Source organism: Micromys minutus (assembly GCF_963924665.1).
Source record: "Micromys minutus genome assembly, contig: SCAFFOLD_43, whole genome shotgun sequence".
NCBI lineage: Eukaryota > Metazoa > Chordata > Mammalia > Rodentia > Muridae > Micromys > Micromys minutus.
The window spans coordinates 4101435-4124345 of NW_027667820.1; positions in this window are offsets into that span (position 1 = coordinate 4101435).

Consider the following 22911-nt stretch of genomic DNA (forward strand, 5'->3'; position numbering starts at 1 on the left):
GAAATTTCCCTTTTTTATGGCAAAAAGGTATGCATTCTTCTTATTTTCGGGCAAAAAGGTAGAAATTCTCTATATTTTGGGACAAAAGGCAAAAATTCCCCTTACTTTGGGGGCAAAAAGGCACAAATTTCCCTTATTTTTCGGCAAAATTGCAGAAATTTCATTTATTTCAGGGCAAAAAGGCAGAAATTTCCTGTATTTTGGTGCAAAAAGGCTGAAATTCTTCTTATTTTGAGGTAAAATGCTGAAATTCCTCATATTCTGGGGCAAAGGCAGAAATTCTTTTTATTTTGGGGCAAAAAGGCACAAATTTCCTTTATTTTCGGGCAAAATTGCAGAAATTTCATTTATTTCAGGGCAAAAAGTCAGAAATTTTTCTTATTTGGGGGCAAAAACAGAAATTTCTTCTATTATGGTACAAAATTGAAGAAATTTTCCTTCTTTTGGAACAAAAAGGCAGAAATTCCCCATATTTTGGGGCAAAAGGCAGAAATTTTTCCTATTTTGAGGTAAAATACAGAAATTCCACTTATTTAAAGGTAAAATGCAGAAATTCCCCAAATATTGGGGAAAAATGCAGAAATTCCCTTTATTTTGGGGCTAAAAGGCAGAAATTCCCCGTATTTTGAAGCAAAATTGCAGAAATTCTCATAATTTTCGGGCAAAAAGGCAGAAATTCTCCTTATTTTGGGGCAAAAAGGCAGAAAATCTCCTTTTTTTGGGAGCATAAAGTCAGAAATTCCCCATATTTTGGGGCAAAATTGCAGAAATTTTCCTTTATTTTGTGGCAAATTTGCAGAAATTTCACTTATTTCAGTAAAAAGGCAGAAATTTTTTTATTTTGGGGCAAAAAGGCAGAAATTTCTTTTATTTTGGTACAAAATTGCAGAAATTTTTCTTATTTTGGGGCAAAAAGGCAGAAATTCCCCATATTTTGAGGCAAAAAGGCAGAAATTCCCCTTATTTTGAGGTAAAAAGCTAAAATTCCCCTTATTTTTGGGCAAAAAGTCAGAAATTCCCCTTATTTTGGTGCAAAAAAGACAGAAATTTCATTTATTTTTGGGGAAAAGGCAGAAACTGCACTTATTTTGAGTCAAAAAGGTGGAAAATCCCCTTATTTTGGGGCAAAAATGAAGAAATTTCCCTTTTTTATGGCAAAAAGGTAAACATTCCCTTTATTTTCGGGCAAAAAAGCAGAAATTCCCCATATTTTGGAGCAAAATTGCAGAAATTCCCTTAATTTTCAGGCAATAAGGCAGAAATTCCCCTTATTTGAGGGTAAAACTGCAGAAATTTCACTTATTTCACAGCAAAATGGCAGAAATTCCCCTTATTTTCGACGAAAAAGGCAGAAAATTCCCGTATTTTGTAGCAAAATTGCAGAAATTCACCTAATTTTGGTGTAGAAAATACAGTAATTTTCATTATTTTGCGGCAAAAAGGCAGAAATTTTCCTTATTTTGGGGCAAAAGTCAGGAATTCCCATTATTTTAGGGCAAAATTGCAGAAATTTTCTTATTTGGGGGCAAAAAAAACCAGAAATTCCCCTTATTTTGGGGCAAAATTGCAGAAATTTCTCTCATTATAGGGAAAAGTTGCAGAAATTTCCCTTATTTTAGGGCAAAATTGCAGAAATTTCACTTATTTCAGAGAAAAAAAGCAAAAATTTTTCTTATTTTGGGGCAAAAAATCAGAAATTCCCATTATTTTGGGCTAAAATTGCAGAAATTTCACATATTTCAGGGCAAAAAGGCAGAAATTTCCTTTATTTTAGGGCAAAAATGAAGAAATTTCCCTTTTTTATGGCAAAAAGGTATGCATTCCCCTTATATTCGGGCAAAAAAGCAGAAATTCCCCGTATTTTGGAGCAAAATTGCAGAAATTCCCCTAATTGTGGGGCAAAAAGGCAGAACTTCTCCTTATTTTGGGACAAAACTCAGAAATTCCAATTATTTTGGGGCAAAATTCCAGAAATTTCACTTATTTTGGGGCAAAATTGCAGAAATTTCACTTATTTTGGGGCAAAATTGCAGAAATTTCACCTATTTCTGGGAAAAAGGCAGAAATTTTCCTTGTTTTGGGGCAAAAAGGCAGAAATTCTTAATATTTTGTGCCAAAATTCAGAAATTCCCCTTATTTTGAGGTAAAAAGGCTGAAATTCCCCTTATTTGGGGGCAAAAAGGCAGAAATTTCCCTTATTTTAGGGCAAAATTTTAGAAATTTCACTAATTGTTGGGCAAAAAGGCAGAAATTCTCCTTATTTTGGGGCAAAACTCAGAAATTCCACTTATTTTGGGGCAAAATTCCAGAAATTTCCATTATTTTGTGTCAAAAATGCAGAAATTTCTAATATTTTGTTGCAAAAATGCAGAAATTTCTCTTATTTTGAGGTAAAAAGGCTGAAATTCCCCTTATTTGGGGGCAAAAAAGAAGAAATTTCCTTTATTTTGGGGCAAATTTGCAGAAATTTTACTTATTTCAGGGTAATAAGTCAGAAATTTTCCTTATTTTGGGGCAAAAAAGACAGAAATTCCCTTTGTTTTGGGGGAAAAAGACAGAACTTCCACTTATTTATAGGCAACAAGGCAAAAGTTTCCCTTATTTTGGAGCAAAAATGAAGAAATTTCTTTTTTTTATGGCAAAAAGATTTGCATTCTTTTTATTTTCAGACAAAAAGGCAGAAATTCCGCATATTTTGGGGCAAAAGGCAGAAATTCCCCTTATTTTGGGGCAAAATTGCAGAAATTTCATTAATTGTGGGGCAAAAGGGCAGAAATTCTCCTTATTTTGGGGCAAAAATCAGAAATTCCACTTATTTTGAGGCAAAATTCCAGAAATTTCCCTTATTTTGTGGCAAAAAAGCAGAAATTCCTAATATTTTGTGCCAAAATTCAGAAATTCCCCTTCTTTTGAGGTAAAAAGGCTGAAATTCCCCTTATTTGGGGGCAAAAAGGCAGAAATTTCCCTTATTTTTGGGCAAAATTGCAGAAATTTCACTTATTTCAGGGTAATAAGTCAGAAATTTTCCTTATTTTGCGGCAAAAAAGACAGAGTTTCCCTTTGTTTTGGGTGAAAAATACAGAAATTCCACTTATTTAGAGGCAAAAAAGCAGAAATTCCCCTTATTTTGGAGCAAAAATGAAGAAATTTCCCTTTTTTATGGCAAAAAGGTATGCATTCTTCTTATTTTCGGGCAAAAAGGTAGAAATTCTCTATATTTTGGGACAAAAGGCAAAAATTCCCCTTACTTTGGGGGCAAAAAGGCACATATTTCCCTTATTTTTCGGCAAAATTGCAGAAATTTCATTTATTTCAGGGCAAAAAGGCAGAAATTTTCCGTATTTTGGTGCAAAAAGGCTGAAATTCTTCTTATTTTGAGGTAAAATGCTGAAATTCCTCATATTCTGGGGCAAAAGGCAGAAATTCTTTTATTTTGGGGCAAAAAGGCACAAATTTCCTTTATTTTCGGGCAAAATTGCAGAAATTTCATTTATTTCAGGGCAAAAAGTCAGAAATTTTTCTTATTTGGGGGCAAAAACAGAAATTTCTTCTATTATGGTACAAAATTGAAGAAATTTTCCTTCTTTTGGAACAAAAAGGCAGAAATTCCCCATATTTTGGGGCAAAAGGCAGAAATTTTTCTTATTTTGAGGTAAAATACAGAAATTCCCCTTATTTAAAGGTAAAATGCAGAAATTCCCCAAATATTGGGGAAAAATGCAGAAATTCCCTTTATTTTGGGGCTAAAAGGCAGAAATTCCCCGTATTTTGAAGCAAAATTGCAGAAATTCTCATAATTTTCGGGCAAAAAGGCAGAAATTCTCCTTATTTTGGGGCAAAAAGGCAGAAAATCTCCTTTTTTCGGGAGCATAAAGTCAGAAATTCCCCATATTTTGGGGCAAAATTGCAGAAATTTTCCTTTATTTTGTGGCAAATTTGCAGAAATTTCACTTATTTCAGTAAAAAGGCAGAAATTTTTTTATTTTGGGGCAAAAAGGCAGAAATTTCTTTTATTTTGGTACAAAATTGCAGAAATTTTTCTTATTTTGGGGCAAAAAGGCAGAAATTCCCCATATTTTGTGGCAAAAAGGCAGAAATTCCCCTTATTTCGAGGTAAAAAGGCTAAAATTCCCCTTCTTTTTGGGCAAAAAGTCAGAAATTCCCCTTATTTTGGTGCAAAAAGACAGAAATTTCGTTTATTTTTGGGGAAAAGGCAGAAATTGCACTTATTTTGAGTCAAAAAGGTGGAAAATCCTCTTATTTTGGGGCAAAAATAAAGAAATTTCCCCTTTTTATGGCAAAAAGGTAAACATTCCCTTTATTTTCGGGCAAAAAAGCAGAAATTCCCCATATTTTGGAGCAAAATTGCAGAAATTCCCTTAATTTTGAGGCAAAAAGGCAGAAATTCCCTTTATGTTAGGGTAAAACTGCAGAAATTTCACTTATTTCGCAGCAAAATGGCAGAAATTCCCCTTATTTTGGCGAAAAAGGCAGAAAATCCCCGTATTTTGGAGCAAAATTGCAGAAATTCACCTAATTTTGGGGTAAAAAATACAGTAATTTTCTTTATTTTGGGGCAAAACTGCAGAAATCCCTTTTATTTTGGAACAAAAGGCAGAAATTCCCCTTATTTTAGGGCAAAATTGCAGAAAATTCCTTATTTGGGGCCAAAAAAACAGAATTTCCTATTATTTTTGGGCAAAATTGCAGAAATTTCTCTTATTATGGGGAAAAAATTGCAGAAATTTTCCATATTTTAAGGCAACATTGCAGAAATTTCACTTATTTCAGAGTTTAAAAGCAAAAATTTTTTTTATTTTGGGGCAAAAATGCAGAAATTCCCATTATTTTGGGGCAAAAAGCAGAAATTCACCTTATTTTGGGGTAAAATTGCAGAAATTTAACATATTTCAGGGCAAAAAGGCAGAAATTTCCCTTATTTTGGGGCAAAATTGCAGAAATTTCATTTATTTCAGGGCAAAAATTCAGAAATTCCCTTTATTTTGGGGCAAAAAGCAGAAATTTCTTTTATTATGGTACAAAATTTAAGAAATTTTCCTTATTTTGGAACAAAAAGGCAGAAATTACCCATATTTTGAGGCAAAAGGCAGAAATTCTTCCTATTTTGAGGTAAAATGCAGAAATTCCACTTATTTAGAGGTAAAATGCAGAAATTCCCCAAATATTGGGGGAAAATGCAGAAATTCCCTTTATTTTGGGGCTAAAAGGCAGGAATTCCCCGTATTTTGAAGCAAAATTGCAGAAATTCTCATAATTTTCGGGCAAAATGCAGAAGTTCTCCTTAATTTGGGGCAAAAAGACAGAAAATCTCCTATTTCGGGAGCATAAAGTCAGAAATTCCTTTTATTTTGGGGCAAAATTGCAGAAATTTCCTTTACATTGGGGCAAAATTGCAGAAATTTCCATTATTTTGGAGCAAAATTGCAGAAATTTCACTTATTTCAGAAAAAAGGCAGAAATTTTCTTATTTTGTGGCAAAAAGGCACAAATTTCTTTTATTTTGGTACAAAATTGCAGAAATTTTTCCTATTTTGGGGAAAAAAGTCAGAAATTCCCCATATTTTGGGGCAAAAAGGCAGAAATTCCCCTTATTTTGAGGTAAAAAGGCAAAAATTCCCTTTATTTTCGGGCAAAAATTCAGAAATTCAACTTATTTTGGTGCAAAAAGACAGAAATTTCGTTTATTTTTGGAGAAAAGTCAGAAATTGCACTTATTTTGAGTCAAAAAGGCGGAAAATCCCCTTATTTTGTGGCAAAAATGAAGATATTACCCTTTTTATGGCAAAAAGGTAAACATTACCTTTATTTTTTGGCAAAAAGGCAGAAATTCCCCATATTTTGGAGCAAAATTGCATAAATTCCTCTAATTTTGGGGCAAAAAGGCAGAATTTCCCTTTATTTTGGGGCAAAAGGCAGAAATTCCCCTTATTATAAGGCAAAATTGCAGAAATTTCCCTTATTTTAGGGCAAAATTGCAGAAATTTCACTTATTTCAGAGAAAAAAAAGCAAAAATTTTTATTATTTTGGGGCAAAAAGGCAAAAATTCCCATTATTTTGAGGCAAAAAGGCAGAAATTCACCTTATTGTGGGGTAAAATTATAAAAATTTCTCATATTTCAGGGCAAAAAGGCAAAAATTCCCCTTATTTTGGGGCAAAAATGCAGAAATTCCTCTTATTTTGGGATAAAATTGCAGAAATTTCCTTTATTTGGGAGCAAAAAGGCAGAAAATCCCCTTAATTTCGGGTAAAAAGGCAGAAATTCCCCGTATATTGTAGCAAAATTGCAGAAATTCCCCTAACATTAGGGCAAAAGTGCAGAAATTCCCTTTATTTGGGGAAAAAAGGCAGAAGTTCCCCTTATTTTTGAATAAAGAGGAAGAAATTTCTTGTATTTTAAAGCAAAATTGCAGAAACTCCCCTAATTTTGGGGCAAAAAGGCAGAAATTCCCTTTATTTTGGGGCAAAAATACAGAAATTCTTCTTATTTTGGGGAAAAAATCAGAAATTTCCTTCATTTGGGGCAAAATTGCAGATATTTAAATTATTTTGGGGCAAAAATGATGAAATTTCCCTTTTTATAGCATAAAGATATGCATTCCCCTTATTTTCGGGCAATAGCAGAAATTCCCCGTATTTTGGAGCAAAATTGCAAAAATTCCTCTAATTTTGGGGCAAAAAGGTAGAATTTCCCATTATTTTGGGGCAAAAGGCAGAAATTCTCCTTATTTTAGGGCAAAATTGCAGAAATTTCCCTTATTTGGGTGCAAAAAAACAGAAATTCCTTTTATTTTCGCGCAAAATTGCAGAAATTTCTCTTATTATGGGGGAAAATTACAGAAATTTCACTTATTTTAGGGCAACATTGCAGAAATTTCACTTATTTCAGAGTTTAAAAGCAAAAATTTTTCTTATTTTGGGGCAAAAATGCAGAAATTCCCATTATTTTGGGGCAAAAAGCAGAAATTCACCTTATTTTGGGGTAAAATTGCAGAAATTTAACATATTTCAGGGCAAAAAGGCAGAAATTCCCCTTATTTTGGGGCAAAAAGGCAGAAATTCCCCTTATTTTGGGATAAAATTGCAGAAATTTCCTTTATTTGGGAGCAAAAAGGCAGAAAATCCCCCTAATTTCGGGTAAAAAGGCAGAAATTTTCTGTATTTTGGAGCAAAATTGCAGAAATTCCCCTAATATTGGGGCAAAAATGCAGAAATTCCCTTTATTTGGGGCAAAAAGGCAGAAGTTCCCCTTATTTTTGAAAAAAAGAGTAAGAAATTCCCTGTATTTTAAAGCAAAATTGCAGAAACTCCCCTAATTTTGGGGCCATAAGGCAGAAATTCCATTTATTTTGGGGCAAAAATACAGAAATTCTTCTTATTTTGGGGCAAAAATCAGAAATTTCCTTTATTTGGGGCAAAATTGAAGATATTTCAATTATTTTGAGGCAAAAATGAAGAAATTTCCCTTTTTTATAGCATAAAGGTATGCTTTCCCCTTATTTTCGGGCAAAAAGGCAGAAATTCCCCGTATTTTGGAGCAAAATTACAGAAATTCCCCTAATTGTGGGGCAAAAAGGCAGAAATTCTCCTTATTTTGGGGCAAAACTCAGAAATTCCACTTATTTTGGGGCAAAATTCCAGAAATTTTCCTTATTTTGGGGCAAAATTGCAAAAATTTCACTTATTTTGGTGCAAAATTGCAAAAATTTCACTTATTTCAGGTAAAAAAGGCAGAAATTTTCCTTATTTTGGGACAAAAAGGCAGAAATTCCTAATATTTTGTGCGAAAATTCAGAAATTCCACTTAATTTGAGGTAAAAAGGCTGAAATTCTCCTAATTTGGGGGCAAAAAAGCAGAAATTTCCCTTATTTTGGGGCAAAATTGCAGAAATTTCATTTATTTCAGGGCAAAAAGTCAGAAATTCCCCTTATTTTGGGGCAAAAAGCAGAAATTTCTTTTATTATGGTACAAAATTTAAGAAATTTTCCTTATTTTGGAACAAAAAGGCAGAAATTACCCATATTTTGAGGCAAAAGACAGAAATTCTTCCTATTTTGAGGTAAAATGCAGAAATTCCACTTATTTAGAGGTAAAATGCAGAAATTCCCCAAATATTGGGGGAAAATGCAGAAATTCCCTTTATTTTGGGGCTAAAAGGCAGAAATTCCCCGTATTGTGAAGCAAAATTGCAGAAATTCTCATAATTTTCGGGCAAAATGCAGAAGTTCTCCTTAATTTGGGGCAAAAAGACAGAAAATCTCCTATTTCGGGAGCATAAAGTCAGAAATTCCTTTTATTTTGGGGCAAAATTGCTGAAATTTCCTTTACATTGGGGCAAAATTGCAGAAATTTCCATTATTTTGGGGCAAAATTGCAGAAATTTCACTTATTTCAGAAAAAAGGCAGAAATTTTCTTATTTTGTGGCAGAAAGGCACAAATTTCTTTTGTTTTGGTACAAAATTGCAGAAATTTTTCCTATTTTGGGGCAAAAAGTCAGAAATTCCCCATATTTTGGGGCAAAAAGGCAGAAATTCCCCTTATTTTGAGGTAAAAAGGCAAAAATTCCCTTTATTTTCGGGCAAAAATTCAGAAATTCCACTTATTTTGGAGCAAAAAGACAGAAATTTCGTTTATTTTTGGAGAAAAGTCAGAAATTGCACTTATTTTGAGTCAAAAAGGCGGAAAATCCCCTTATTTTGTGGCAAAAATGAAGAAATTACCCTTTTTATGGCAAAAAGGTAAACATTACCTTTATTTTTGGCAAAAAGGCAGAAATTCCCCATATTTTGGAGCAAAATTGCATAAATTCCTCTAATTTTGGGGCAAAAAGGCAGAATTTCCCCTTATTTTGGGGCAAAAGGCAGAAATTCCCCTTATTTTAGGGCAAAATTGCAGAAATTTCCCTTAATTTAGGGCAAAATTGCAGAAATTTCACTTATTTCAGAGAAAAAAAGCAAAAATTTTTCTTATTTTGGGGCAAAAATGCAGAAATTCCCATTATTTTGGGGCAAAAAGGCAGAAATTCACCTTATTTTGGGGTAAAATTGCAGAAATTTCTCATATTTCAGGGCAAAAAGGCAAAAATTCCCCTTATTTTGGGGCAAAAATGCAGAAATTCCTCTTATTTTGGGATAAAATTGCAGAAATTTCTTTTATTTGGGAGCAAAAAGACAGAAAATCCCCTTAATTTCGGGTAAAAAGGCAGAAATTCCCTGTATATTGGAGCAAAATTGCAGAAATTCCCCTAACATTAGGGCAAAAGTGCAGAAATTCCCTTTATTTGGGGAAAAATGGCAGAAGTTCCCCTTATTTTTGAATAAAGAGGAAGAAATTTCTTGTATTTTAAAGCAAAATTGCAGAAACTCCCCTAATTTTGGGGCAAAAAGGCAGAAATTCCCTTTATTTTGGGGTAAAAATACAGAAATTCTTCTTATTTTGGGGAAAAAATCAGAAATTTCCCTTATTTGGGGCAAAATTGCAGATATTTAAATTATTTTGGGGCAAAAATGAAGAAATTTCCCTTTTTTATAGCATAAAGATATGCATTACCCTTATTTTCGGGCAAAAGCAGAAATTCCCCGTATTTTGGAGCAAAATTACAGAAAGTCCCCTAATTGTGGGGCAAAAAGGCAGAAATTCTCTTTATTTTGGGGCAAAACTCAGAAATTCCACTTATTTTGGGGCAAAATTCCAGAAATTTCTCATATTTTAGGCAAAATTGCAGAAATTTCACTTATTTTGAGGCAAAATTGCAAAAATTTCACTTATTTCAGGTAAAAAAGGCAGAAATTTTCCTTATTTTGGGGCCGAAAGTCCGAAATTCCTAATATTTTGTGCCAAAATTCAGAAATTCCCGTTATTTTTAGGTAAAAAGGCTGAAATTCCTCTAAATTGGGGGCAAAAAGGCAGAAAATTTCCTTATTTTGGGGCAAAATTGCAGAAATTTCACTTATTTCAGGGTAATAAGTCAGAAATTTTACTTATTTTGGGGCAAAAAAGACAGAAATTTCCTTTGTTTTGGGAGAAAAAGACAGAAATTCCACTTATTTAGAGGCAAAAAAGCAGAAATTCCCATTATTTTGGAGCAAAAATGAAGAAATTTCCTTTTTTTATGGCAAAAAGGTATGCATTCTTCTTATTTTCGGGCAAAAAGGCAGAAATTCCCCATATTTTGAAGCCAAAGGCAGAAATTCCCCTTATTTATGGGCAAAAAGGCACAAATTTCTCTTATTTTTGGGCAAAATTGCAGAAATTTCATTTATTTCAAGGCAAAAAGTCAGAAATTCCCCTTATTTTGGGGCAAAAAGCAGAAATTTCTTTTATTATGGTACAAAATTGAAGAAATTTTCTTTATTTTGGAACAAAAAGGCAGAAATTCCCCATATTTTGGGGCAAAAGGCAGAAATTCTTCTTATTTTGAGGTAAAATGCAGAAATTCCCCTTATTTAGAGGTAAAATGCAGAAATTCCCCAAATATTGGGGGGAAAATGCAGAAATTCCCATTATTTTGGGGCTAAAAGGCAGAAATTCCCTGTATTTTGAAGCAAAATTGCAGAAATTCTCATAATTTTTGGGCAAAAAGGCAGAAATTCTCTTTATTTTGGGGCAAAAAGACAGAAAATCTCCTATGTTCGGGAGCATAAAGTCAGAAATTCCCCTTATTTTGATGCAAAATTGCAGAAATTTCACTTATTTCAGAAAAAAGGCAGAAATTTTCTTATTTTGTGGCAAAAAGGCACAAATTTCTTTTATTTTGGTACAAAATTGCAGAAATTTTTCCTATTTTGGGGCAAAAAGGCAGAAATTCCCTATATTTTGGGGCAAAAAGTCAGAAATTCCTTTTATTTTGAGGTAAAAAGGCTGAAATTCCCCTTATTTTCGGGCAAAAAGTCAGAAATTACCCTTATTTTGGTGCAAAAAAAACAGAAATTTTGTTTATTTTTGGGGAAAAGGCAGAAATTGCACTTATTTTTGAGTCAAAAATTCGGAAAATCCCTTATTTTTGGGCAAAAATGAAGAAATTTCCCTTTTTATGGCAGAAAGGTAAACATTGCCTTTATTTTCTGAAAAAAAGGCAGAAATTCCCCATATTTTGGAGCAAAATTGCAAAAATTCCTCTAATTTTGGGGCAAAAATGTAGAATTTCCCATTATTTTGGGGCAAAAGGCAGAAATTCTCCTTATTTTAGGGCAAAATTGCAGAAATTTCCCTTATTTGGGTGCAAAAAAACAGAAATTCCCTTTATATTCGCGCAAAATTGCAGAAATTTCTCTTATTATGGGGTAAAATTACAGAAATTTCCCTTATTTTAGGGCAAAATTGCAGAAATTTCACTTATTTCAGAGAAAAAAAGCAAAATTTTTTTTTATTTTGGGGCAAAAAGGCAGAAATTCCCATTATTTTGGGGCAAATAGGCAGAAATTCACCTTATTTTGGGCTATAATTGCAGAAATTTCACATATTTCAGGGCAAAAAGGCAGAAATTTTTTTTATTTTGGAGCAAAAATGAAGAAATTTCTCTTTTTTATGGCAAAAAGATATGCATTCCATTTATTTTCGGGCAAAAAGGCAGAAATTCCCAGTATTTTGGAGCAAAATTGCAGAAATTCTTCTAATTGTGGGGCAAAAAGGCAGAAATTCTCCTTATTTTGGGGCAAAACTCAGAAATTCCACTTATTTTAGGGCAATATTCCAGAAATTTCCCTTATTTTGGGGCAAAATTGCAGAAATTATACATATTTCAGGTAAAAAAGGCAGAAATTTTCCTTATTTTTGGGCAAAAGGGCAGAAATTCCTAATATTTTGTGCCAAAATTCAGAAATTCCCCTTATTTTGAGGTAAAAAGGCTGAAATTCCCCTTATTTGGGGGCAAAAAGGCAGAAATTCCCCTTATTATGAGGTAAAAAAGCAGAAATTTCCCTTATTTTTGGGCAAAATTGCAAAAATTTCACTTATTTCATGGTAATAGGTCAGAAATTTTCTTTATTTTTGGGCAAAAAAGACAGAAATTCCCTTTGTTTTGGGGAAAATAGACAGAAATTCCACTTATTTAGAGGAAAAAAAGCAGAAATTCCCATTATTTTGGAGCAAAAATGAAGAAATTTCCTTTTTTATGGCAAAAAGGTATGCATTCTTTTTATTTTCGGGCAAAAAGGCAGAAATTCCCCGTATTTTGGGGCAAAAGGCAGAAATTCCCCTTATTTTGGGGCAAAAAGGCACAAATTTCCCTTATTTTTTGGCAAAATTGCAGAAATTTCATTTATTTCAGGGCAAAAAGTCAGAAATTCCACTTATTTTGGGGCATAAAGCAGAAATTTCTTTTATTATGGTACAAAATTGAAGAAATTTTCCTTATTTTGGAACAAGAAGGCAGAAATTCCCCATATTTTGGGGCAAAGGGCAGAAATTCTTCTTATTTTGAGGTAAAATGCAGAAATTCCCCTTATTTAGAGGTAAAATGCAGAAATTCCCAAAATATTGGGGGAAAATGCAGAAATTCCCATATTTTGGGGCTAAAAGGCAGAAATTCTCCTTAATTTGGGGCCAAAAGACAGAATATCTTCTTTTTTTAGGAGCAAAAATTCAAAAATTCCCCAAATTTTGGGGCAAAATTGCAGAAATTTTGTTTACATTGGGGCTAAATTGCAGATATTTCCCTTATTTTGAGGCAAAATTTCAAAAATTTCACTTATTTTAGAAAAAAGGCAGAAATTTTCTTATTTTGGGGCAAAAAGGCAAAAATTTCTTTTATTTTGGGACAAAATTGCAGAAATTTTTCTTATTTTGGGGCAAAAATGCAGAAATTCCCCATATTTTAGGGCAAAAAGGCAGAAATTTACCTTATTTTGAGGTAAAAAGGCTGAAATTCCCCTTATTTTCTGGCAAAAATCAGAAATTCCCCTTTATTTTGGTGCAAAAAGACAGAAATTTTGGTTATTTTTCTGAAAAAGAAAGAAATTGCACTTATTTTAAGTCAAAAAGGCGGAAAATCCCCTTATTTTGTGGCAAAAATGAAGAAATTTCCCTTTTTTATGGCAAAAAGGTAAACATTCCCTTTATTTTCGGGCAAAAAAGCAGAAATTCCCCATATTTTGGAGCAAAATTGCAAAATTTCCCCTAATTTTGAGGCAAAAAGGCAGAAATTCCCCTTATTTTGGTGTAAAACTGCAGAAATGTCACTTATTACGCAGTAAAATTGCAGAAATTCCCCTTATTTTTGGCAAAAAAGGCAGAAAATCCCCAATTTTTGGAGCAAAATTGCAGAAATTCACCTAATTTTGGGGTAAAAAATACAGTAATTTTCTTTATTTTGGAACAAAAATGCAGAAATTCTTCTTATTTTGGAACAAAAGGTAGAAATTCCCCTTATTTTAGGGCAAAATTGCAGAAATTTCCTTTATTTGGGGGCAAAAAACAGAAATTCCCCTTATTTTGGGGCAAAATTGCAGAAATTTCTAATATTATGGGGAAAAATTGAAGAAATTTGCCTTATTTTAGGGCAAAATTGCAGAAATTTCACTTATTTCAGAGAAAAAAAGCAAATTTTTTTTTGGGGGGGCAAAAAGGCAGAAATTCCCATTAGTTTGGGGCAAAAAGACAGAAATTCACCTTATTTTGGGCTAACATTGCAGAAATTTCAAAAATTGTAGGGCAAAAATGCAAAAATTTCTCTTATTTTGGGGCAAAAATGAAGAAATTTCCCTTTTTTATGGCAAAAAGGTATGCATTCCCCTTATTTTCAGGCTAAAAAGCAGAAAATCCCCGTATTTTGAAGCAAAATTGCAGAAATTCCCCTAATTGTGGGGCAAAAAGGCAGAAATTCTCATTATTTTGGGGCTAAACTCAGAAATTCCACTTATTTTGGGGCAAAATTCCAGAAATTGCCCATATTTTGGGGCAAAATAGCAGAAATTTTATTTATTTTGGGGCAAAATTGCATAAATTGCATAATTTCGGGAAAAAAAGGCAGAAGTTTTCCTTATTTTGGGGCAAAAAGGCAGAAATAACTAATATTTTGTGGCATAAATGCAGAAATTCCTAATATTTTGTTGCAAAAATGCAGAAATTTCCCTTATTTTGAGGTAAAAAGGCTGAAATTCCTTTTATTTGGGGGCAAAAAGGCAGAAATTTCCCTTATTTTGGGGCAAATTTGCATAAATTGCACTTATTTCAGGGTAATAAGACAGAAATTTTTCTTAGTTTGGGGCAAAAAAGACAGAAATTCCCTTTGTTTTGGCGGAAAAAGACAGAAATTCCACATATTTAGAGGCAAAAATGCAAAAGTTCCCCTTATTTTGGAGCAAAAATGAAGATATTTCCCTTTTTTATGGAAAAAATGTATGCATTCTTCTTAATTTCGGGCAAAAAAAGCAGAAATTCCCCATATTTTGGGGCAAATTGCAGAAAATCCCCTTATTATGGGGCAAAATTGCAGAAATTTCCTTAATTGTGGGGCAAAAAACAAAAATTCCCCTTATTTTGGGGCAAAATTGCAGAAATATCCCTTATTATGGGGAATAATTGCAGAAATTTTCCCTAATTTTAGGGCAAAATTGCAGAAATTTCACTAATTGTGAGTCAAAAAAGGTGAAATTCTCCTTATCTTGAAGCAAAACTCAGAAATTTCACTTATTTTGGGGCAAAATTGCAGAAATATCTATTATTATGGGGAAAATTGCAGAAATTTCCCTTATTTAAGGGCAAAATTGCAGAAATTTCACTTATTTCAGAGAAAAAAAGCAAAAATTTTTCTTATTTTGAGGCAAAAAGGCAGAAATTCCCATTATTTTGGGGCAAAAATGCAGAAATTCACCATATTTTGGGCTAAAATTGCAGAAATTTCACATATTTCAAAGCAAAAAGGCTGAAATTTCTCTTATTTTGGGGCAAAAATGAAGAAATTTCTTTTTTTTATGGCAAAAAGGTATGCATTCCCCTTATTTTCGGGCAAAAAGGCAGAAATTCCCCGTATTTTAGAGCAAAATTGAAGAAGTTCCCCTAATTGTGGTGCAAAAAGGCAGAAATTCTCCTTATTTTGGGGCAAAACTCAGAAATTCCACTTATTTTGGGGCAAAATTCCAGAAATTTCCCTTATTTTGGGGCAAAATTGCAGAAATTTCACTTATTTTGGGACAAAATTGCAGAAATTGCACTTATTTCAGGGAAAAAAGGCAGAAATTTTCCTTTTTTGGGGCAAAAAGGCAGAAATTCCTAATATTTTGTTGCAAAAATGCAGAAATTCCTAATATTTTGTTGCAAAAATGCAGAAATTTCCCTTATTTTGAGGTAAAAAGGCTGAAATTCCTTTTATTTGGGGGCAAAAAGGCAGAAGTTTCCTTTATTTTGAGGCAAATTTGTAGAAATTTCACTTATTTCAGGGTAATAAGTCAGAAATTTTCTTTATTTTGGGGCAAAAAAGACAGAAATTCCCTTTGTTTTGGGGGAAAATACAGAAATTCCACTTATTTAGAGGCAAAAAGGCAAAATTTTCCCTTATTGTGGAGCAAAAATGAAGAAATTTCCCTTATTTTGAGGTAAAATGCAGAAATTTCCCATATTTTGGGGCAAAAGGCAGAAATTTCCCTTATTTTGGGTCAAATTTTCAGAAATTTCACTTATTTCAGGGTAATAAGTCAGAAATTTTCATTATTTTGGGGCAAAAAAGACAGAAATTCCCTTTGTTTTGGGGGAAAAAGACAGAATTTCCACTTATTTAGAGGTAAAAAGGCAAAAATTCCTCTTATTTGGAGCAAAAATGAAGAAATTTCCCATTTTGATGGCAAAAAGTTATGCATTCTTTTTATTTTCGGACAAAAAGGCAGAAATTCCCCATATTTTGGGGCAAAAGGCAGAAATTCCCTTTATTTTGGGGCAAAATTGCAGAAATTTCCCTAATTGTGGGGCAAAAAACAGAAATTCCCCTTATTTTGGGGCAAAATTGCAGAAATTTTTTTAATTGTGGGGCAAAAAGGCACAAATTTCTTATATTTTTGGGCAAAATTGCAGAAATTTCATTTATTTCAGGGCAAAAAGTCAGAAATTCCTTTTATTTTTGGGCAAAACCAGAAATTTCTTTTATTATGGTACAAAATTGAAGAAATTTTCCTTATTTTGGAACAAAAAGGCAGAAATTCCCCATATTTTGGGGCAATAAACAGAAATTCTTCTTATTTTGAGTTAAAATGCAGAAATTCCCCTTATTTAGAGGTAAAATGCAGAAATTCCCCAAATATTGGGGGGAAAATGCAGAAATTCCTTTTATTTTGGGGTTAAAAGGCAGAAATTCCCCGTACTTTGAAATAAAATTGCAGAAATTCTCATAATTTTCGGGCAAAAAGGCAGAAATTCTCCTTATTTTTGGGCAAAAAGACAGAAACTCTCCTTTTTTCGGGAGCATAAAGTCAGAAATTCCCCTTATTTTGAGGCAAAATTGCAGAAATTTCACCTATTTCAGAAAAAAGTCAGAAATTTTCTTATTTTGGGGCAAAAAGGCAGAAATTTCTTTTATTTTGGTACAAAATTGCAACAATTTTTCCTTTTTTGGGGCAAAAAGGCAGAAATTCCCTTTATTTTGAGGTAAAAATGCTGAAATTCCCCTTATTTTCGGGCAAAAATTCAGAAATTCCCCTTATTTTGGTGCAAAAAGACAGAAATTTCGTTTATTTTTGAAGAAAAGGCAGAAATTTCACGTATTTTGAGTCAAAAACGGGGAAAATCCCCTTATTTTGGGGCAAAAATGAAGAAATTTTCCTTTTTATGGCAAAAAGGTATGCATTTCCATTATTTTCGGGCAAAAAGGCAGAAATTCCCCATATTTTGGAGCAAAATTGCAGAAATTCTTTTAATTTAGGGGTAAAAAATACAGTAATTTTCTTTATTTTGGGGCAAAACGGCAGAAATCCCCCTTATTTTGGAACAAAAGGCAGAAATTCCCCTTATTTTAGGGCAAAATTGCAGAAAATTCCCTTATTTGGGGACAAAAAAACAGAATTTCCCATTATTTTGGGGCAAATTGCAGAAATTTCTATTATTATGGGGAAAAATTGCAGAAATTTCCCTTATTTTAGGGCAAAATTGCAGAAATTTCACTTATTTCAGAGTTTAAAAGCAAAATTTTTCTTATTTTGGGGCAAAAATGCAGAAATTCCCATTATTTTGGAGCAAAAAGCAGAAATTCACCTTATTTTGGGGTAAAATTGCAGAAATTTAACATATTTCACGCAAAAAGGCACAAATTCCCCTTATTTTGGGATAAAATTGCAGAAATTTCCTTTATTTGGGAGCAAAAAGGCAGAAAATCCCCCTAATTTCGGGTAAAAAGGCAGAAATTTTCCGTATTTTGGAGCAAAATTGCAGAAATTCCCCTAATATTGGGGCAAAAATGCAGAAATTCCCTTTATTTGGGGCAAAAAGGCAGAAGTTCGCCTTATTTTCGAAAAAATAGGAAGAAATTCCCTGTATTTTAAAGCAAAATTGCAGAAACTCCCCTAATTTTGAGGCCATAAGGCAGAAATTCCCTTTATTTTGGGGCAAAAATACAGAAATTCTTCTTATTTTGGGGCAAAAATCAGAAATTTCCTTTATTTGGGGCAAAATTGCAGAAATTTCCTTTATTTGGGGGCAAAAAAACAGAAATTCCTTTTATTTTGGGGCAGAAAGCAGAAATTTCTTTTATTATGGTACAAAATTGAAAAAATTTTCCTTATTTTGGAACAAAAATTCAGAAATTCCCCATATTTGGGGCAAAAGGCAGAAATTCTTCTTATTTTGAGGTAAAATGCAGAAATTCCCTTTATTTAGAGGTAAAATGCAGAAATTCCCAAAATATTGGGGGAAAATGCAGAAATTCCCTTTATTTTGGGGCTAAAAGGCAGAAATTCCCTGTATTTTGAAGCAAAATTGCAGAAATTCTCATAATTTTCGGGCAAAAAGGCAGAAATTCTCCTTATTTTGGGGCAAAAAGACAGAAAATCTCCTTTGTTCGGAAGCATAAAGTCAGAAATTCCCCTTATTTTGGGGCAAAATTGCAGAAATTTCCTTTACATTGGGGCAAAATTGCAGAAATTTTTCTTATTTTGGGGCAAAATTGCAGAAATTTCACTTATTTCAGAAAAAAGTCAGAAATTTTCTTATTTTGGTGCAAAAAGGCAGAAATTTCTTTTATTTTGGTACAAAATTGCAGAAATTTTTCCTATTTTGGGGCAAAAAGGCAGAAATTTCCCATATTTTGGGGCAAAAAGGCAGAAATTCCCCTTATTGTGGGGTAAAAAGGCTGAAATTCCCCTTATTTTCGGGCAAAAAGTCAGAAATTCTCCTTATTTTGGGGCAAAAAGACAGAAAATCTCCTTAGTTCGGAAGCATAAAGTCAGAAATTCCCCTTATTTTGGGGCAAAATTGCAGAAATTTCCTTTACATTGGGGCAAAATTGCAGATTTTTTCTTATTTTGGGGCAAAATTGCAGAAATTTCACTTATTTCAGAAAAAAGTCAGAAATTTTCTTATTTTGGGGCAAAAAGGCAGAAATTTCTTTTATTTTGGTACAAAATTGCAGAAATTTCACTTATTTCGCAGCAAAATGGCAGAAATTCCCCTTATTTTTGCGAAAAAGGCAGAAAATCCCCGTATTTTGGAGCAAAATTGCAGAAATTCACCTAATTTTGGGGTAAAAAATACAGTAATTTTCTTTATTTTGGGGCAAAACGGCAGAAATCCCCCTTATTTTGGAACAAAAGGCAGAAATTCCCCTTATTTTAGGGCAAAATTGCAGAAAATTCCCTTATTTGGGGCCAAAAAAAACAGAATTTCCCATTATTTTGGGGCAAAATTGCAGAAATTTTCCTTATTTTAGGGCAAAATTGCAGAAATTTCACTTAATTCAGAGTTTAAAAGCAAAAATTATTCTTATTTTGGGGCAAAAATGCAGAAATTCCCATTATTTTGGGGCAAAAAGAAGAAATTCACCTTATTTTGTGATAAAATTGCAGAAATTTAACATATTTCAGGGCAAAAAGGCAGAAATTTCCCTTATTTTGGGGCAAAAAGGCAGAAATTCCCCTTAATTTGGGATAAAATTGCAGAAATTTCCTTTATTTGGGAGCAAAAAGGCAGAAAATCCCCCTAATTTCGGGTAAAAAGGCAGAAATTTTCTGTATTTTGGAGCAAAATTGCAGAAATTCCCCTAATATTGGGGCAAAAATGCAGAAATTCCCTTTATTTGGGGCAAAAAGGCAGAAGTTCCCCTTATTTTTGAAAAAAGAGAAAGAAATTCCCTGTATTTTAAAGCAAAATTGCAGAAACTTTCCTAATTTTGGGGTCATAAGGCAGAAATTCCCTTTATTTTGGGGCAAAAATACAGAAATTCTTCTTATTTTGGGGCAAAAATCAGAAATTTCCTTTATTTGGGACAAAATTGCAGATATTTCAATTATTTTGAGGCAAAAATGAAGAAATTTCCTTTTTTTATAGCATAAAGGTATGCTTTCCCCTTATTTTCGGGCAAAAAGGCAGAAATTCCCCGTATTTTGGCGCAAAATTACAGAAATTCCCCTAATTGTGAGGCAAAAAGGCAGAAATTCTCCTTATTTTGGGGCAAAACTCAGAAATTCCACTTATTTTGGGGCAAAATTCCAGAAATTTCCCTTATTTTGGGGCAAAATTGCAAAAATTTCACTTATTTTGGTGCAAAATTGCAGAAATTTCACTTATTTCAGGTAAAAAAGGCAGAAATTTTCCTTATTTTGGGACAAAAGCAGAAATTCCTAATATTTTGTGCGAAAATTCAGAAATTCCCCTTAATTTGAGGTAAAAAGGCTGAAATTCTCCTAATTTGGGGGCAAAAAAGCAGAAATTTCCCTTATTTTGGGGCAAAATTGCAGAAATTTCATTTATTTCAGGGCAAAATTCAGAAATTCCACTTATTTTGCGGCAAAAAGCAGAAATTTCTTTTATTATGGTACAAAATTGAAGAAATTTTCCTTATTTTGGAACAAAAAGGCAGAAATTACCCATATTTTGAGGCAAAAGGCAGAAATTCTTCCTATTTTGAGGTAAAATGCAGAAATTCCACTTATTTAGAGGTAAAATGCAGAAATTCCCCAAATATTGGGGGAAAATGCAGAAATTCCCTTTATTTTGGGGCTAAAAGGCAGAAATTTCCCTATTTTGAAGCAAAATTGCAGAAATTCTCATAATTTTTGGGCAAAAAGGCAGAAATTCTCTATTTTTGGGCAAAAAGACAGAAAATCTCCTATGTTCGGGAGCATAAAGTCAGAAATTCCCCTTATTTTGGGGCAAAATTGCAGAAATTTCACTTATTTCAGAAAAAAGGCAGAAATTTTCTTATTTTGTGGCAAAAAGGCAGAAATTTCTTTTATTTTGGTACAAAATTGCAGAAATATTTCCTATTTTGGGGCAAAAAGGCAGAAATTCCCTATATTTTGGGGCAAAAAGTCAGAAATTCCTTTTATTTTGAGGTAAAAAGGCTGAAATTCCCCTTATTTTCGGGCAAAAAGTCAGAAATTACCCTTATTTTGGTGCAAAAAAAAACCAGAAATTTTGTTTATTTTTGGGGAAAAGGCAGAAATTGCACTTATTTTTGAGTCAAAAATTCGGAAAATCCCCTTATTTTTGGGCAAAAATGAAGAAATTTCCCTTTTTATGGCAAAAAGGTAAACATTGCCTTTATTTTCTGGAAAAAGGGCAGAAATTACCCATATTTTGGAGCAAAATTGCAAAAATTCCTCTAATTTTGGGGCAAAAAGGTAGAATTTCCCATTATTTTGGGGCAAAAGGCAGAAATTCTCCTTATTTTAGGGCAAAATTGCAGAAATTTCCCTTATTTGGGTGCAAAAAAACAGAAATTCCTTTTATTTTCGGGCAAAATTGCAGAAATTTCTCTTATTATGAATGAAAATTGCAGAAATTTCCCTTATTTTAGGGCAAAATTGCAGAAATTTCACTTATTTCAGAGAAAAAAAGCAAAATTTTTTTTATTTTGGGGCAAAAAGGCAGAAATTCCCATTATTTTTGGCAAATAGGCAGAAATTCACCTTATTTTGGGCTATAATTGCAGAAATTTCACATATTTCAGGGCAAAAAGGCAGAAATTTTTTTTATTTTGGGGCAAAAATGAAGAAATTTCTTTTTTTATGGCAAAAAGGTATGCATTCCCCTTATTTTCGGGCAAAAAGGCAGAAATTCCCAGTATTTTGGAGCAAAATTGCAGAAATTCCCCTAATTGTGGGGCAAAAAGGCAGAAATTCTCCTCATTTTGGGGCAAAACTCAGAAATTCCACTTATTTTGGGGCAAAATTCCAGAAATTTCCCTTATTTTGGGGCAAAATTGCAGAAATTATACATATTTCAGGTAAAAAAGGCAGAAATTTTCCTTATTTTCGGGCAAAAGGGCAGAAATTCCTAATATTTTGTGCCAAAATTCAGAAATTCCCCTTATTTTGAGGTAAAAAGGCTGAAATTCCCCTTATTTGGAGGCAAAAAGGCAGAAATTCCCCTTATTTTGAGGTAAAAAGGCAGAAATTTCCCTTATTTTTGGGAAAAATTGCAAAAATTTCACTTATTTCATGGTAATATGTCAAAAATTTTCTTTATTTTTGGGCAAAAAAGACAGAAATTCCCTTTGTTTTGGGGAAAAAAGACAGAAATTCCACTTATTTAGAGGCAAAAAAGCAGAAATTCCCATTATTTTGGAGCAAAAATGAAGAAATTTTCTTTTTTTATGGCAAAAAGGTATGCATTCTTTTTATTTTCGGGCAAAAAGGCAGAAATTCCCCGTATTTTGGGGCAAAAGGCAGAAATTCCCTTTATTTTGGGGCAAAAAGGCACAAATTTCCCTTATTTTTGGCAAAATTGCAGAAATTTCATTTATTTCAGGGCAAAAAGTCAGAAATTCCACTTATTTTGGGGCAAAAAGCAGAAATTTCTTTTATTATGGTACAAAATTGAAAAAATTTTCCTTATTTTGGAACAAAAAGGCAGAAATTCCCCATATTTTGGGGCAAAGGGCAGAAATTCTTCTTATTTTGAGATAAAATGCAGAAATTCCCCTTATTTAGAGGTAAAATGCAGAAATTCCCCAAATATTGGGGGAAAATGCAGAAATTCCCTTTATTTAGGGGCTAAAAGGCAGAAATTCTCCTTAAGTTGGGGCAAAAAGACAGAATATCTTCTTTTTTCAGGAGCATAAAGTCAAAAATTCCCCAAATTTTGGGGCAAAATTGCAGAAATTTTGTTTACATTAGGGCAAAATTGCAGAAATTTCCCTTATTTTGGGGCAAAATTTCAAAAATTTCACTTATTTTAGAAAAAAGGCAGAAATTTTCTTATTTTGGGGCAAAAAGGCAAAAATTTTTTTTATTTTGGGACAAAATTGCAGAAATTTTTCTTATTTTGGGGCAAAAATGCAGAAATTCCCCATATTTTACGGCAAAAAGGCAGAAATTTCCCTTATTTTGAGGTAAAAAGGCTGAAATTCCCATTATTTTCTGGTAAAAATCAGAAATTCCCCTTTATTTTGGTGCAAAAAGACAGAAATTTTGTTTATTTTTCTAAAAAAGAAAGAAATTGCACTTATTTAAGTCAAAAAGGCGGAAAATCTCTTTATTTTGTGGCAAAAATGAAGAAATTTCCCTTTTTTATGCCAAAAAGGTAAACATTCCCTTTATTTTCGGGCAAAAAGGCAGAAATGCCCCATATTTTGGAGCAAAATTGCAGAAATTCCCCTAATTTTGAGGCAAAAAGGCAGAAATTCCCCTTATTTTGGTGTAAAACTGCAGAAATTTCACTTATTTCGCAGTAAAATTGCAGAAATTCCCCTTATTTTTGGCAAAAAAGGCCGAAAAACCCCATATTTTGGAGCAAAATTGCAGAAATTC